Source organism: Anastrepha ludens, chromosome 3 (genome assembly GCF_028408465.1).
Source record: "Anastrepha ludens isolate Willacy chromosome 3, idAnaLude1.1, whole genome shotgun sequence".
In the NCBI taxonomy this organism is placed as follows: domain Eukaryota; kingdom Metazoa; phylum Arthropoda; class Insecta; order Diptera; family Tephritidae; genus Anastrepha; species Anastrepha ludens.
The window spans coordinates 38,625,153-38,643,959 of NC_071499.1; the positions used below are offsets into that span (position 1 = coordinate 38,625,153).

General features: G+C 36.5%; 1 protein-coding gene across 3 annotated transcripts in view; it reads right to left on the reverse strand.

The window, feature by feature from the left end:
• LOC128857767 (UNC93-like protein) overlaps positions 1-18,807 on the reverse strand; it is a 135,053-nt gene that overhangs the window by 13,944 nt on the left and 102,302 nt on the right. The gene's annotated exons all lie outside the window — the stretch shown is intronic.

Consider the following 18,807-nt stretch of genomic DNA (forward strand, 5'->3'; position numbering starts at 1 on the left):
GTTTTCAAGAGCACTCAATCAGCGCAGCAAAGAGCAGTGTTTTTGTTAGATAATCGAAAACGAAGAGCGTTTATTGCCTTCCCTCAATTAAGAACCGCTAAATTTTTCTTTTTGTTTTTTGGAATAGCGCCAGGTGCCGTTAGTGGGTTACGCGAGATTCTGTAGAAACATGACTGAGGCAAAAACTCGTGTTTTGTAGTAAAAGGATTACCACCAGATAATTATGTATACAACAAAATGCAATCAGTAAGTAAGTTGAATATATACATATATTTTTTTCATATTTTGCATTACTAATAATTAAAAAAGTCGATTAAAATAATGCCATATATAAAAGTAAAGCAGCAAAAATATAGAAGAAGAGGAAACAGTCAGACACCTTTTATGTGAGTGTGAAAGCTTAGCTACAAGTTGGCTCTGCACTCTTGATATGACATTTTTAACTGATGTAGCGGACATAGCGCACCTAAAACTAACGAAACTTTGCTTGTTTATTAAAGTTACCGAATGGTTTGAAAAGGAACCCATAGAGCAAGGATAAGTTCCAGTGGTATCACTATGAAAGGTCTAAATGTGTCATTGCGACAGCGACCCCAGCTACCTACCTACTTACGTCCTCAATATATGATATATCAGATGTCTGCTGCATGCACATTTCGTGATCATGCGAGCTTAGTCTTGATGAAATTTTTAGAAAATCAGTTAGCATTGCTGATTTCGTTTTCTAATATTTTCTAACGCTGTTTTTTATTGTTGCTTTTTTTTTTCTTAATTCAAATTCAATTTAGAAAGTAAAACAAAAAAAAAAATTATTAAGTTTAATCATTTATAATGTATGTGGTTGTGGTAACAGTTTTTTTTCTGCTTTTTTTTGTTAATTTAAAATCAGTTTTCAAAGCAAAGAATTATATATTGTATAAAATTTAAAAACTAATCTATTCGTTTTTGGTTTAATTTTAAATTATGGGGCTGGCGCGGTACTTGCTTTCATATAATCAAAATTCGTGATACTATCTTCACGTCTAATATGCATTGATACTGTCAGCTACTCAACTATAGTATCTGATGAAATGGAGTAGGCACGTATACTACGAATACACTTATCTGTGTGTATGTAAATACATATACTTGTATAATAATCACCTCATTTCGGGCTTATGAACCACATAAAAATCGCACATACTTATAAACAAATTAGATAAACACATATGTGCCCATACACAGTTTTTAGGTGAGTGTGTATGTAATGAATTCGAATTAAATTGAAAATACAAATTGCCGCAAATAATTTGACCAATTTGCAGGATTATGAGTTATCATCGTGAAGGCGAATTAAACAAAAAAAAAAAGTATAGATAACAAATATAAATAATATAAAACAAATAAACATAAAATCTACGCAGCATTTAGACTACTCAGCCGAATTCTGATGAGAGACGAAAGAAAGTAAGAAAGAAATTAGCGTAAAAATAATATTATAAAAGAATAAAATCGTATATTATAAAAAAATATAACAAAGTAGCAATAAAATAAGCAGCACTGTCTCGAGTCGCACAAAAGTGAAAATGAAGTCAATTATGAACAAAAATAAATCGTGTGTTTTTCGGGTGATTCCAACATGGTTGCTGCTACTTGCCAGACAAATTCTAGCATGCACGACAAGATTCTTATCTTGCTTCACAGAAATTGGCAGCATCAGTAAAATGCGAAAAAAAAATCAAAATAAATGCACACATACATATACATACATATTTCAGAACATTTACTGCTACACGGTCTGTCTGACATTGGAATGAAAGTGTGCTTTTGCCGGCGTCAGTGGAAAATTTCAATAGCAACGATAATGTATTTTTTTGATCTTCGATGTACATGCACTTGTTTTTCCTTTATTTATTTTTTATCGAATTTCACACTGCAACGCCATTCAATTGCACTTCAGTGATGCAGCAATTGACAATGTAAAATCAAATGATCACTGATTGTGCGGCAATTGTAGAATAAACATCGCATAGTGAAGAGAGGCAGAGAGAAATGAGTGGGGGAGAATAGTTTGGCGCTTGGCGGTATGTTATGTTTTATTTGCGGCGCTTCGGTACGAAATCAATAAAAACACCAATTAAATTGGCAAAACAAAAATCACGAAAAAGTTGGACGTAAACAAAACACGTAATAATACAATAAAACAAGCAACATAGCAAAATAGAACACATGTTTATGCGTGTACATTAAAATTTAGACAAGAATTAAGAAAAAATTGCAATAAATATCAAAAAACAAAAAATAAAAAATAAATAAATAAATAAACAAAATAAAAGTAAGCACAGCTGTAGGCGTAAGAAATAAAAAGTAAAAGTTGACCAAAAAAAAAAATTTTATTTGATGGCGGCAAAGACACTGCGTAATGTGAATGAGCAACTCAGCGCCTGCATGTGCCGCCACTTGCTGCTGCGAGTTTCATAGCTGATTTCCTAAAATATCCATAGTAATACCTATATACCGCGCCGTAGCTGAATGGCTTGGTGCGTTTAATTTAATTTATTTCAATTTAATTTAATTTAACTTAATTCATTTAATTTAATTTAATTTAATTTAATTTGATTTAATTTAATTTAATTTAATTTAATTCAATTTAATTTAATTTAATTTAATTTAATTTAATTTTGGTTCCTATTTCATTTTATCATATACATTTTTTTTGCGATTTAATTTTTTTATATTTTTTATTATTTACTTATTACTTATTTGCGGTTCGCCGTCATACAGTCATACTTTGCCGATTTACTATATCACATAATTTAATTTAATTTAATTTAATTTATTGTAATTTTATTTTATTTAATTTAATTATGGTTCCTATTTCATTTTATCATACATACATTTTTTTTGTGATTTAATTTTATTATATTTTTTATTATTTACTTATTACTTATTTGCGGTTCGCCGTCATACAGTCATACTTTGCCGATTTGCTATATCACATTGTGCCTGCTCATATACATAAATAACGTCTCGTTTGCTTTTATTTTGCAGTTTCGAGGAGGCTAAGTTTGTGGTGGCTGTCACGGCTTGCAGCTGCTCAGGAATTTTAGCTGTGTATTAGCAGTAAAATTAAAATAATGTTTTAATTTCTTTATAGTTTTCTTAATTATTTTGCTGCTGTGAGAATATGCATTTATATGCCTACATAAATACACCAACAAAAAAAAAGATAACATTTTTGAGTCACATATAAAGTCTGCAGTAGTTGAGAGGATGGTTCCATGTGTAGAAGTCCACGCAAGTGGGGAAAGTTACTGATCGCCATTCACTTGGGAGTGGCCAGGACGATTCTTCTACATATGGTTCAAGCAGCTCACAACGGCCGGGATTAGCCCACGTATCCTCTGGGTAGCTCCCGAACACCCGTTCGGGAGTGAGCTAACGTGAGAAGGCGAAGCATTCCAGGATAGCTGGTTGTGCGCTGGGCTTGGGACCCGCCACTTAAAAATCCCCCCCAATGAAAAGAATTACAAAGCCTCGGATGAGAACTGCCTTTACTGATGACGACCCCTGCAAACGAAATAAGGAATATGATTTGAGGGCATGCACCTGGAATGTCCGGTCCCTTAATGGGGAAGGTGCCTCTGCCCGGCTGGTTGATGTCCTCGTGAGAGTAAAGGCTGACATCACTGCCATCCAAGAGATGCGATGGACGGGGCAAGGTAAGAAAACCATAGGACCTTGCGACGTCTACTACAGCTGCCATGTAAAGGAGCGCAAATTCGGTGTCGGATTTGTTGTGGGAGAGAGACTTCGTCGCCAAGTACTGTCGTTCACTCCGGTGGACGAGCGTCTCGCAATAATCCGCATCAAAGCGCGATTTTTTAACATCTCGCTAATTTGCGCCCACGCCCCGACGGAAGAGAAGGACGATGCGACCAAAGATTCCTTCCATGAGCGCTTGGAACGTTCCTATGAGCGCTGCCCCCGCCACGACATAAAAATCGTTCTTGGCGACTTCAACGCCAGGGTGGGCAAGGAGGGAATTTTTGGTCCCACAGTCGGAAAATTCAGCCTGCACAACGATACATCCGGTAACGGACAGAGGCTGATCGACTTCGCCGGGGCCCGAAACATGGTAGTCTGCAGCACCAGATTCCAGCATAAAAATATACACCAAGCTACCTGGCTGTCTCCTGATCGAAAAACGCGAAACCAGATCGATCATGTTGTGATAGATGGAAGACACGCTTCTAGTGTATTAGATGTACGTACGAGCCGAGGGCCCAACATCGACTCGGATCATTACCTTGTTGCAGCCAAGCTGCGCACCCGCCTCTGTGCAGCAAAAAACGTACATCTACCTACGCAAAGAATGTTCGACATCGAAAAGCTGCAATCACAACAGACAGCCAGAAGATTCGCCACTCGACTCTCACTCCTGCTCTCGGAGAGCACTGCCCAACAAACCGGCATGCGCGAGCAATGGAGCAACATTTCTCGTTCACTACGTACCGCCGCCGAAGAAGAAATCGGATTCCGGCGAGCCCGAAAAAACAATTGGTACGACGAGGAATGTCATGCTGCCGCAGAAAGAAAGGATGCCGCCTATAGAGCCACGCTGCGATCGGGCGCAACGCGAGCCATGTGGGATCGCTACAGAGAGCTGAAAAAGGAAGAGAGACGTATTATCCGACAGAAGAAACGAGAGGCCGAAATACGTGAGTGCGAGGAGCTTGAGATGCTGGCCAACAGGAACAACGCCCGAAAATTTTACCAGAAAGTTCGGCGGCTTACAGAAGGTTTCAAGACCGGGGCGTTTTCCTGTAAGAACAAAGACGGCGATCTGGTGACTGACGTACAGATCAATCTTAAATTATGGAGGGAACACTTCTCGAACCTGTTAAACGGTGACAGCTGCGCATGTCATAGAGAATGTGAAGATCCCGATACCCCAATCGTTGACGACGGAATTGTCGTTCCGTTACCCGACCATGACGAGGTGAGAATAGCAATATCACGGCTAAAAAACAACAAAGCCGCGGGCGCCGACGGACTGCCGGCTGAGCTATTCAAACATGGCGGCGAGGAGCTGGTAAGGTGCATGCATTAGCTCCTATGCAAAATATGGTCGGATGAAAGCATGCCTGCCGATTGGAGTTTAAGTGTGCTCTGCCCAATCCATAAGAAGGGCGATCCTGCAATTTGTGCCAATTACCGCGGGATTAGTCTTCTAAATATCGCCTATAAGGTTCTAGCGAGCGTATTGTGTGAAAGGCTGAAGCCCACCGTCAACCAACTGATTGGACCTTATCAGTGTGGCTTCAGACCTGGAAAGTCCACCATTGACCAAATATTCTCAATACGCCAAATCCTGGAAAAGACCCATGAAAGGAGAATCGACACACACCATCTTTTCGTCGACTTCAAAGCTGCATTCGACAGTACGGAAAGGAGTTACCTGTATGCCGCGATGTCTGAATTTGGTATCCCCGCAAAACTAATACGGCTATGTAAGATGACGTTGCTCAACACCAGCAGCGCCGTCAGAATTGGGAAGGACCTCTCCGAGCCGTTTGATACCAAACGAGGTTTCAGACAGGGTGACTCGCTGTCGTGTGACTTCTTTAACCTGATGTTGGAGAGCATCGTACGAGCCGCAGAACTTAATCGCTCAGGCACAATTTTTTATAAGAGCGTACAATTGCTGGCGTATGCCGATGATATTGACATCATCGGCCTTAACAACCGCACTGTTAGTTCTGCCTTCTCCAAACTGGATAAAGAGGCAAAGCGAATGGGTTTGGTGGTGAACGAGGACAAAACGAAGTACCTCCTGTCTTCAAACAAACAGTCGGCGCACTCGCGTATCGGCACCCACGTCACTGTTGACAGTTATAATTTTGAGGTTGTAAAAGACTTCGTGTATTTAGGAACCAGCATTAACACCGATAACAATGTCAGCCTTGAAATCCAACGTAGAATCTCTCTTGCCAACAAGTGCTACTTTGGACTAAGTAGGCAATTGAGCAGTAAAGTCCTCTCTCGACGAACAAAACTAACACTCTACAAGACTCTCATCATGCCCGTCCTAACGTATGGCGCAGAAGCGTGGACGATGACAACATCCGATGAAGCGACGCTTGGAGTGTTCGAGAGAAAGATTCTGCGTAAGATTTTTGGACCTTTGCACGTTGGCAACGGCGAATATCGTAGACGATGGAACGATGAGCTGTATGAGCTTTACGACGACATAGACATAGCGCAGCGAATAAAGATCCAGCGGCTTCGTTGGCTGGGTCATGTCGTCCGAATGGATACAAACGCTCCGGCTTTGAAAGTATTCGATGCGGTACCAGCTGGTGGTAGCAGAGGAAGAGGAAGGCCTCCTCTGCGTTGGAAAGATCAGGTGGAGAAGGACTTGGCTTCACTTGGTGTGTCCAATTGGCGCCGGTTAGCACGAGAGAGAAACGACTGGCGCGCTTTGTTAATCTCGGCCAAAATCGCGTAAGCGGTTATCGCGCCAATTAAGAAGAAGAAGTTGAGAGTATTCATACGCAACGGTATACCATTTAAGGGGGTAGTATGGTATTTTTTTTTTTTTTCCTTTTTTTTTTTTTTTTTTTTTTATATTATTCTATAACATCTTAAGATTATTGTGTGAAAGTTTGAAGTGCATTAGAGTAAAATTGACAAAGACACAAAGGATTAAGTATCTACCTCTCCAACCGGATTTCACAATCTTCACAAATCTTTAAACGCGTTTTTCTCACACTTGCCTTTTTTACGGTCGGTGTCCACTGTAGATTCATATCTACTGCACCGATTCTTTTCAAATTTGGTTTTTTTGTTTCTTTACTTTATTCACGAGGTAATGACGTCGAGTTTTTTTTTTTTAAATTTTGTCATATTTTAAAACAACAAAGTTTTCAAGTTTTTTTTATGAAAAATCGGTGTTTTGACTTCAAAGCGCTTTAAAAAATTAAAAAAAAAAAAAAAAAAAAAAAAAAAAAAAATTCGACGTTGTTACCTGCGAAACTTTATTAGCTGATGAAATCAATTTGGTTTTTTGATTTTAGTTGATCCAGTAATGAGTTCTGAGGGACACCGCAATAAAACTTTTTTATGAGACGTCCGCGAAGATTCGCTGCCACCAACTCATTTCTTCATAAAAATCAATGAAAATTTCACACAATATTCTTTAAATATGACTTTATAATGAAGTAATTTTAAAATTTTGAATAAATCAACTGTGTCGACAAAAAAAATTTCGAAAAATATGCTTGTTTTACACCGAATTAACCATACTACCCCCTTAACATATGTGTTTACATGGAAGTTGTTGGAAATGTTATTTCAGCAATGACGAAACTGCTTTCTACAGAAATGATAAATTATTTAATTAACTAAAACTACAAATTCATATTAAACTGCAATCAAATTTTGACGAACGGTGCTTGAATCTATTGGTTTGGGCGCCAGCATTTCTACTAATATGCATAGGGCCACTGTTGAAACTGTGGTAGTGCTGTTTTTGCCATTTTTGCGTTAGTAAATATTTAAATTATTTACTTCTGTTTGGATAAAATTTGCCATTTTTGTGTTAGTATTGTGTAAGCTGAATGCTTATGAACTTTTAAATTTAATATGGTATTATTTATAAAATTTAACAATAAATTAAATTAATTAAATAAATCTTAATCTCAATTTTTTGACCCATAAAATGAGTCCTTTAGATCCACTTATCTCATGTGTCATGCTAGTTTTATGCACAAAAGCAGTTATATAGTATGTGAGTTTTGATGGGCTTGTAATTTTTTGAAATATTTTTTGTTGCTGTTTTTAATATGAGTATTCTAAGAGCTCTGCCACTTCTAGAGTTCTTGGTGCTGCTATTATTATTCGAAGTATTTCTGACTACGTCATTTGTCTCATATGGATTTTTATGATTTGGTTTTATGGCATAGATGATCAAATAATTACTTATTCGTTTTCTTTGTTTTTACTTAACTAACCTGATTAGGCCGACTCTACAAGTCAACTAACGCCACGAACTGATAAATTTAACTGTATTATAATTTTTGCTATTAAATCACTCGAAACAAACAATTAGAAATTAACAACCAGTATATTGTGGCATATTAAAATCCTGTTTTCAAAGTATGCATGAAAAATGAACTAATCAAAACGCTGAAGAAGCAGCAGGAAGCCCCCAATTTTAGAACCCTAAAATATTACTTCTAATGAGCAACCAGTTAGCTTTCTGCAACGATATTTGCATATTTGCACATACATATATGTAGGTAAGTATCTTCCTATACATACATACATATATCAGCATACATGTGGAAAAAAATGAAAACATTAGCTGCCCACTGCTGAAATACCTTGGCAAATAACATAAACAAGTTAAGAAAAAACAAACGCTGCAAATTCCAAAAAAAAAGGAAATATAAAATTTATGAAAAATTAATACCATCTAAAAATTTCAAATACGAATAATTAAAGGTAAATGCCATAGTCACGAGCGACGCTGGGCGCAAAAAACGGTATAGAGTTTTGGTGCTGCATTAAATTGCAACGAGTCGTGAGAATCGCAAACGTAAATTACTGTAAAATGGACACAAGAGATGAGAAAACAAAATGTATACAAAGACTTTTATTTACGTTTCTCTTTTATTTTATTATTTTAAATTCTTGCGCAGTCACAAAGAAAATTTGCATTTTCGTTTCGCACTACGTTCGCTATGACCGCGGCCTTGTCGTTTTCATAATGTCGTAATAAATTAATCTCATGCAAAACAAAAACATCGTAAATGTGTATTAAAATAGTTGCAGCTGCAACAGCTATCAATTGCACAAGCCTTGCGCGAACAAACATATGTACATACATACAAGTACAAAAAGCTGTAAGCAAATAACAGTGCATGACTTGACTAAAAAAGCCCGAAATTCCAATCATACCGCCATCAGTGTGTCAGGAGAGGAAAACCAAAAATATCAGTCCAACTAATTAACGCAAAAAAACGGCTACCATAAAAGAATAAATAAAAAAGGGGAGGGAGAAAATAAGGTAAAACATACATTTAACGAAATCAACCAACGGCTTGCCACAAAAAAAACAAAAAATCACTGCACTACGCTAAACAACTACCTTGAGATTTATTTTTAATTTACTGCACATATGAGCGCAAATCAAGCAAAATAAATCAGGCAGTACTTACTTACTTACTCGTACTTATGTATGTCTGTTTGTGTTTGTCTGAAAGCGCACGCTGTGGTGCGCTTAGTACCAGGCACTGCTGCGGCTGTGCATTGGCAAAAATGACGAAAAGCGTGCGCTTGTAAAGAATGATGCTTATAAGCCGAAACAAACAGCAAAACACGAGTGCAAATTACATTGCAGACGAGCTGGGAAATAACGTAAATTGTATTGTATACAATTGGATTTGGTGTTGTTTTCAATGCATTGTTACGCTGATGTAAAGTTAAGGCACATATGAAGGTTCAAACGAATTTGGTGCTACCTTGAAACGGGATGAAGTTAGACGAATCTCGTAGTTGACACAGTTAATACATGAATATAGCTAAAAAGATGCTTCTATATTTCTAATCTACCGCCATTGAATTTACTAAAAAGATTTGTGCGATAAATTATGGGGGGAAGGTGAAAAAGCGGAAGCGGAATAAATAGGAAAAGATGAAAGATGAAATCATGCCTGCTTTTGAATACGTACTCCTTTAAGTCGAATACATTCTCAACAATTTGCATAAAGTTTATTGATAAAATCAACAGAAAAAAGTTTAATCTTCAACTCAGCTTTGTACTGATGAAACCAACTATCATCTACAATAGCCGCAATGTTCATAAATTCATCTCTGTTTCCACTACACAGATTCAAAAACTCGTGTACCTGTATACACTTGACTCTTTAGCAGCTTCTGTTTCCGTATCCATCTTGTGCTGATATTAGAAACACACCAAGATGATTATTGAAGATGCCTAAAACGATCATGGATGACTCTTTAACTAGTTATGTGACTTATTTAATTTTAAAAAGTGTATCGGCTAGTTTCGAATCTTCCAATAATACCTGAGAACGCCACCTCAAACGGCCTGCCTGAGTGCCAATCGTTTTTAATTTAATTAATAAGTGGCTCTCTAGTTTGTTTTGGGTGTTTGGGCGAGCTACTCCTCATATTTGTGGCATGCGTTTTGTTGTTGCCAAATATACAGATGCCATTTATCAATCACTGCTTCTTGGGGGAAAGAGCTTGCACATACAGATTAATTCACTTTCATAATGAACCTTTGAAATATTGACGAATAAACGCAAAATAATAGAAAAATATCAAAAAATACTTTTCTTGCTGTGATTGAGTTCCTTACTAAGCAAAGAAAAGTTCTATAGATGAGAGAGGTGTTCAGGTGCGCTCTTGGTTTACTGAAACTTACATAGTATGCATTTGTAGTGGTAAAAAGTCGTCATGTAGTTCAAAGTAAAAGAAATTCCCCACTTTCCACATACACACAAATTTTGCTCGCCCCTCATATAAGTATACATACATATGCATATATATATGAATGTTGATAGAAAATTTAAATTTTATTAAGCAAATATCAATAACTTAACAGCAATTGAGCGAATATTTTAACTAATGCCTGTAAAAATGTAGTGAATTACAGTGAAATTCCTTATAACCGGACACTCACCGTCGCAGTGTTTTTGTCCGGCTATGGGAGATGACCGCTTATAAGGGATGAAGTCACAAAATATATACCACACATATGAATTATATTGTACATAGTTTATTTAAGAAATTTTTGGAAGTAAAGAATATTTGCATACTTTAGTATTACATATAAATACGTATATGTACATATAGCGATTAAGTACAATACATTGTACAAGTCTTTACATTTCAATACTAGTTTGATTGAAAAAATTAGGTAATGCTTGATTGCTTTAATTTAAAATGTTCATTTTCAAAGTGACTCTCGATATTTTTAATGTGCTGAAAAGCTACATAGTCATTTTTTGCATATTGTTTCAAGCCCGCAACAAGTTTTAAAGCCTCATCCTATGATGTTATAGGCTCACTTATTTCTTCTGAAAATTCATCTTCTGAATCACTTATGTCCATAGTATCATCTTGTTGGTCAAATTGAACTTCTATATTGTTGTACTCAGTGAAAACATTTTGATCCATTTGGAGAAAACCTTTGAACGCAACCATTCGCATGCAACTGACTTAACAAACTGAATGGAAAACTACTCTTAATTTAAAACACAGGACTTGAATGAGTGTATACATGTTAAAAGGGGAATCACCTGTTTCATTTTTATAATGAACAACAAAGCTTGCTTGTGATATTTTTGAATTTTGTCCGTTTATGAGAAATTTTTTTATGAAAATGGTTTGAAATACCTTGTCCGCGTCCGGTTATTAGAGTGTCCGTTTATTAGGATGATATTTGTATGAAAAAATGAATGAAAAACCTGTGTGCCCAAAATTTGTCCGGTTATTGGAGCTGTCCGGTTATAAGGACTGTCCGTAATGGGGAATTTCACTGTAATTGGAAAAAATGCGCATAACAAATTCCTTTCCCTTCTTTTTCAAAAATTGTCATTTATGATATGTTATTATTTTATTCTTCTTCTTCTTTTTTACATTTTTACATTTCAATAGCCGCTTAATCAACCTCTAACAGAAGGAAAAATACAACTTAAACTTATAACAAGTGCAATATGACCGTAAAAAAATCGATGTAACTCTCGAGCTTGAGCAACAAATGCCGAAAAATCGGAAGCAAAGCGAATCAAAAAATTTAGTACATAAATGCATATAAAAGTAGTTACTTTTGCGCGCTGCTAAATAAACCACTTAAATTCGTTGATAAATTGCGTCTGCAATGTGAATTTGTAAGCGATTATCTCGGTGAAGTACCCCATAATTTGATGAAAATTTGATAAACAAAAACGTGAGCAAGCGTATCAAGGGTTCAAATACATATATTGTACTTCATATTTATTTATAGATTTTTAAATCAGCTATCTATTGATCTGTACACATACCTACATATTGAAATCAATATTTTGTGCATTAATAAATTTTAAAGCCTTTCTGTTCTCTGATACCATACTAACATAAATAATCGCTCAATTATAAGCGTATTGAAAACTTGAGTGTTTTGCAACATTTTTTCAAAATCATTTTCCAAGCTGTCTTCATAGAGTTTGAATTTCCTTGACCCTCCTCAAGTATTTCTCTGTTATTTGAGGTTCAAGCCAATATGTTGTTGAACTTATCAATAATTTAAATATTTGCATAAGTGTATTTATGTACATATGTATGCGATTAAGTAAATACATGTGACACATAAAAAATGGCATACATACATACATACATAAATATGGGAATAGTTTGTTGATTAAACTGCTTCAGACTAGCGAAAACTGGTTAATATACTTAATATTATTTTCGCCATTAATTTGTTTAATTATAAATTTTGCGTTGCTTCTTTACTTCTTTGTTCGGCCTCCAGAGCACTTCCATGTTTCAGTATATATTTGTATTTCATATGTATATACAAAAGCATATATGTTTTCGAAGCTGTCGCGGGGAAAAGTGCCACAAAAATGTACACAACATTTTTTTAAATTTAAATATAAACTTCTTGGATTGTGTTTAAAATGAGTTTTATACAAATTCTGCTTGAAATAACGGCTGCTGTTTCGCTTGAAGCTTTCTCTTTCGAGTGCAGTACCTTTCGCTCTGTAAACCTAATAATATCACATTTAAGTTGTTGTTCGAGCCGAAGGCCTTAGTAGCTAGCACCCTTTTTAAATTTTACTGTACTGGTTATTTATAATTATTACTCTCACAAAAAAAGAGATAAATAAATAAAATGTTGGTTTCTTGTGGCGCCGAAAATATGCTAAGTGTGACAATAGAGCGACGGCTTGTTGTGAAACTTCGCAAACAATTTGGGAAAACCACCAATGAGGCTTATTTATATAATTTATTGATAAAAGTGTATTGCAATAATTGTTCATGCATGCACGTGTTTTTGAGTTTTTTATCCGTCTTCAAGAGAGCTGAGTAGGTGTTGAAGATGATGATTTACGCGCAGGCCGCTCTTTCACATAAAAAACAAGGAAGAGCGACCAGCGACCATTGCAAAAACAAACAGCCGATTTTTTCGGATATTTATAAGATTTGCCAACTTTACTATCTTAACGTATGACTGTAGCTGCAACATTATAGCAACAAGTAATATAAGCAGTGGTAATAAATTGGTTGTACAGGTACTTTAGAAGCGTAGACACGTGCTGCGACGCAGAAAAAAGCTTAGATTTCGGGTTTACTTAATAGAATAAGAATATTTTTTACTTGTTTTCAATTTGCAGATGTACATAGAAAAAAGTCTCAATGCGCACACACAAACAACGATCTGTACTGCACTCATATGCATTTACGCACACATGCTGTGGTCAGCAGCAAATGTTTATAAACATTATTGCTGGCCACATATTTAGTAAGCTTTAACATGTTGCCGTGTTAGTACAATGAAAATTTGTTTTTGCACACGTTTTTTCTTCGACATGTTTTGTTATTGCCGGAGCTCAGCTGTGGTTCAAGCTGTCTGCCTGGCCGATTGTTGCTTGCTTCGTGTCTGCTGACCGCAAAGTTAAATAAATTTACACAAAGAAAAGTCAATAATAACAGCAAACAAGCATAAAAATAGCAGCAAAAACAATAATAACTAAACAAGTATGTATGTGCAACAGCAACAAAAAGTGCGAACAACCACACGTTGCGAACATACACTTCACTTTGTTTTTGGCGGTGGTGTTTATGCAAGCGTGTGTCTGTGTGTGTGCGTTCTTTTTTATGCCTTTTTACTACATTTTGAGACCGACTTGGCCATACTCGTTGCTTGCTCGCGTATGCGGTTAGAGGTACTCAGCATCATAGCAACATCGCTTGCGGCTGATAGCCAATATTGCATGCGACGCCACCAAAGACAACAACGCAGACACAGCAACTAAACCAGCAGCAATCGACCGACCGACCACCACCGGTTGTTGCTTGGTTTGGCAGAAACCCACTTTTGGTTACAGCACGAGATTTGCAAAGAGTTTGAATGTTTATTTTTAGATGTTGCAGCCAGTCGTGGTGACGTTTCATAGTTGGCATTGTTGTTGTTGGTGTCTTTTGTTTTGAACTTTTTTGTTTTCCATGGCCTCTGTTGCCGCATTGTCGTCGTTACATGCGACAGCATGACTTGGCCGTATGCAGTTGTTTGGTTGCATGTTTGGATTTGGTGTATAATTACAATTTGCTAGTAGCCGAAAATTTGTTGCATGCTCGCTAAAAGTTTTCTGGTTTTTTTGTTGGTTTTACTTCAACACTAAATACATATATATATATGCACATATAAACGCTTATATGTGCGCACACAAAAATAATGGCTTACATAAATAAGCCGAAGTTAAAAAGTTTTCATGCAATTTACGAGCATAAATTTTAGGTGTTTCCATGAGTTGTTGAAAAAATAATGTCAAAAGGGGCTTAATAAAAAGGGAAGTAAATAATATTTTATAAAAAAATAAATACTGAAAAAATTAAAATTAAAATTTTCTTATATTTCTGAGAAGTTAGTAAGAGCTGCGCATGGCGCGGCACTTCAGTAACCTCGAAGCAGATGTAAAGCAACTGGGATGAAGATTGGGAATAAATATTTATATATCATATATAGCAATAATTGCACGTTTGATATAATTTTAGGAATTTAGTGATTTAGTTTGGGATTTTATACTTTAAAAGCAGTCAGAAACTGAAAGGACGCAGATAAAAGTATGTCTAGATTTTGCGGCGTAGAGAAGAATACAAAGCGAAAATGTCATAAAGATGTTTAAAGAGCTGAAAAAAGTTGTGGATATTTCGCACGGGTAGTATACGGCTACCTCTGAACCTTGATGAACGTACATTGGACACGTTTAGGCCAGTTTGAAGTCAATTGTTGGGCTTGAAGTCGTGTGACACAAATGCGCCTATTCGATTTTGAGCTCTAGAAACGTGAAGTTCGCTGTCCACTTGCAGCAAAAGCAACTTGAGAGATACATTCCTCATGAGGAGTAACGCCACTCGAATGGTCGGAAGAAGGCCCAGCTTAGAGGATTTATTTTGGAAGTACGGCAAAAAGGGTAAGCAATCTTTTCAAAAGCAGATGGTTTACTTCCTATTTATTAAAGTATGAAAAATAATTATTTTCTTATCATTCAGATACAAATTGGTGGCGACATAACCAATTTTGCAAACGCCTTCACGGGCGTGCGGGTTCCCGTAAACTGTTAAGACTTTTCTACCCTATGTATTATATAAGAATTGTTGCTTCTGGAAATGGCAGCAAAATTTGACAAATGATACACTTTTTGAAGTTTGTATTTTAAATTTTGGGTCAAAGCAATGCAGTTAAGTGCAGGGATTTATTTATAAAAAAAGAAACTCTGTTGCAATAACAAACTGGATCCGCACTTCCAAGTAAAGTGTAATTTTGAATCTACTTGAAAATTTTCAAAGCATTAAAGAAATCTGTCTGTCTAGCATCAAAATGTGATTTCGCAAAAAATCTGTAAAAAATTTAAGTTTTTCTAACGCTGCTACAAAATATTAAATTGAAAGTTGGATAAAGTTTTTCCCTCCAACTGAATATTAATTTTAAGATCCTAAAACAATTTTTAAGCTACAAAAATGTTTTTTTTTTCAAATGCCTGTTTTCATATTTTCCCTTAAAATTATGCTTTGTGAGATTCAAAACTCTTGGATAGCATTTATATCCCCTTACAGCATAAACAGCTTACAGCTAAAAATGGTATAACTGGTAGGCAAGGCATAAGCAGGCAACAATAATCGGGCTGCTAATGGGCACGTTAATTCACTCCACTTTTTCATGGTTTATTTCTACTCCTTTCTTTCACATTTTTACGAGTTGTAAGGTGCAGTATCAGATAGCCATGAAAAAGGCCCTCATACAAAATATCTGCCGTTCGGAGTCGGCTTGAAACTGTAGGCCCCTCCATTTGTGGAACAACATCAATACGCACGCCACAAATAGTAGGAGGAGCTCGGCCAAACACCCAGAAATGGTCTACTGAAGTACTGAACAGAAAGAACTCTGGCGGTGTGTGATTTAAAGCCGCGCTTGCAGCCTACTCACCTCTTCATTTCCTACAAAGGGTAGACGAATATAATGTAGCTAGTTTCTGAAATCTAACCTTTTTATTCTTATGCTTAAACGCTATTTTCCTTTTAAATTAGCAAAATGAAAGAAAACACAACTCGCAGTCTGAACAAAGCGCCTCCAGTCCAAAAAGCAAACGACGTCGAAAGAAATCTACTCGTGAGCCAACACCTTCTTCCCCACATGAACACTGGCACTTTTTCATTTTCTAAAGACCTAGCGCACTTGTGGTTTTTTCCATTACAGGTTTTCCTTTGCTATTTCCATTTCTATGCTTCGTATCCTTTTTTTTTTGAGCCAGCGTCTTCGCGAAGACATTTAGCACAGACACACAAGCCCACTAGAAAAGATGATTTTTTCTGCTATTTAATTAAAGTTGAGGCTGAATGAGCATCGTCACTTGTGTGCGAATGGTTAAAAAAAAAATAAACAAAAAAAAAGAACAAACAATGGGCAAGAAAAAAAAATTAAGAAACGACAATATGGCTTAGACTGGACTGGTTTGGTTTATACCGCCAAGTACTTGACGGTACTGACCGAACACTGGTCAGCGACACACAATTCAAGAAGTACACATACATATGTCCATACATACATACACACGGATATAAGTATATAGTAGCTTGTGAGACACAACTGGGTGCGTCGCAAATAAAAAAGTTAGCGCTACAATTGCATGTGTCTTATGTGGGACGCCGTGGACTCGAATTGAGCGCTGTTACAGGCGCATGCGCATTGTGCACATTTTAAACGGCACACGAGCGGCTGCTTATCCTCGCATGCGACACACACACATATATGCACGCAAGTGCGTTCGAAAAAGAGAGAAGTTCTTGCGCGTGGGTCACAATTCAGCGCAATTTATGTCCAACGCCAAGCCATTTTTTTTCTGTACGATCGACATGCACTCGCATTTGTGCATTTGTATGTATGTTTGTCTCTTTTAGCAAGCAGATATTTTCGGCCGGTCTGCGTTTGCTATGGATTTGACACTTGTAAACCTTCTCTTTTTCTTGTTCTTTCTCCTTTTCTCTACTTTTCTTCATATGAATATGTGTGTAGTTGTGCACCTATGTATGTCGCAGGCCTTTCCTTAGCATTGTATTATTCGTACGCCTCAGAGGCTGTCATTTAAATTAATCTTGAGTCATTTATTTATTTGCGTATTTCAACCATCGGCGTGTATTTTTGTATGCATGTATGTATGTATGTATTTTATGTACATATTTACATTAATGTGCTTTTTAATAGATTATTTTTTCTTTTTAGCTTTGCTTTTATTTTGACAAATTCTGAATTTTTTGTCTTCGACTTTCATGTGCTTGGAGTGTGTTGCCTGATTGTTTTCTACTTTTTCGCTGTTTTTACTCATTTCATTTTACATTTTATGTATTATTCTTGTGCCTAAAGAAAGTAGAAATTTTGTGTTGTTCAATTAATGATTATCGTACGATCTCCTACACACGAGACAAGTTTGCAAGCGTAAAAATATACATAAAAATGTGCATTCGTATTAACTCACTTACTTATCGACTACTTCTCGTCGCACATACCCACATTTGTATGTACGTATGCATGCAATTTGTCTCATTCGACTGTTGGTGGGCTATTTATTTGCCTGCTGGTCATTTGGTCGCTCGCGGCTCTTTTTTGTGCGCACTGCGCATTCTTTTCGCTTTAAAATTTCTCAAATATGCAGGTTAACATACAAAAGTAATGAGTCGGTGTTTCGAATTTGGCAGTGAGAATAAATTATGCGCTATCGCATTGTGCCCTTTTGCCATTTTTTTATTTCTCATCATCTCGCATCTCAAGTAGCATCGACGTTGCTTCATAATCTGTGGTTTTGCTGCTCAGCTTCAATATGACTTTTAAATTTATTGTATTTTTTCTTTTGTAAGTGGGCCTGGGTTTTTTTTTTGGTTTGGTGATCGAAATGAATACGTGATAAATAAGATTAACTTTAAATTAAGGTTAAAAGCGTTTGTGTTACTTCTTTTTCTGCTTTATCGAGGTAGAAGAATTTGGAAGAAAGGTTATTGACATTTATTTTAAACTTAAAGTAAATGAAAGCTTATGATGGCGTGCATGAGTGGCCTTCCAGGTGGCATATAGTGGTGGTTTAAAGTTATGTGGTCACAGCTGTTGCACTTGTGGTGCCGGGGTAGAATTTATTCGAAAAGGAGGGGGGGTGTTTGGTATATTAGGTGGGAGCGTTCCCCACATACCATTGGTGTGATGACACCTTTAAGATGTTTCTAACATTTTGATTTAAACCTCCTTAAAAGACCAAAAAATATTGTGGTTTAGTTCGTGGCTCGTGGCACAACACTATTACTATATTTATGCTAAAATATATTATACATGTATACATACACACATACATGTATGCATACATACATATATTGCATATCAAGGCGCATTCATTAAAGGTGATGACATTAGACTAACAACAACGTTTTGTTCATTGTTCATTCACGACGGAAGAAAATAGAAAAGAAAAGGACGAACTGCGCTGAACAGCCGACATTCACTTGAAGCTAGAAGCACACGATGATAGTGCGAACGAACACGACGAG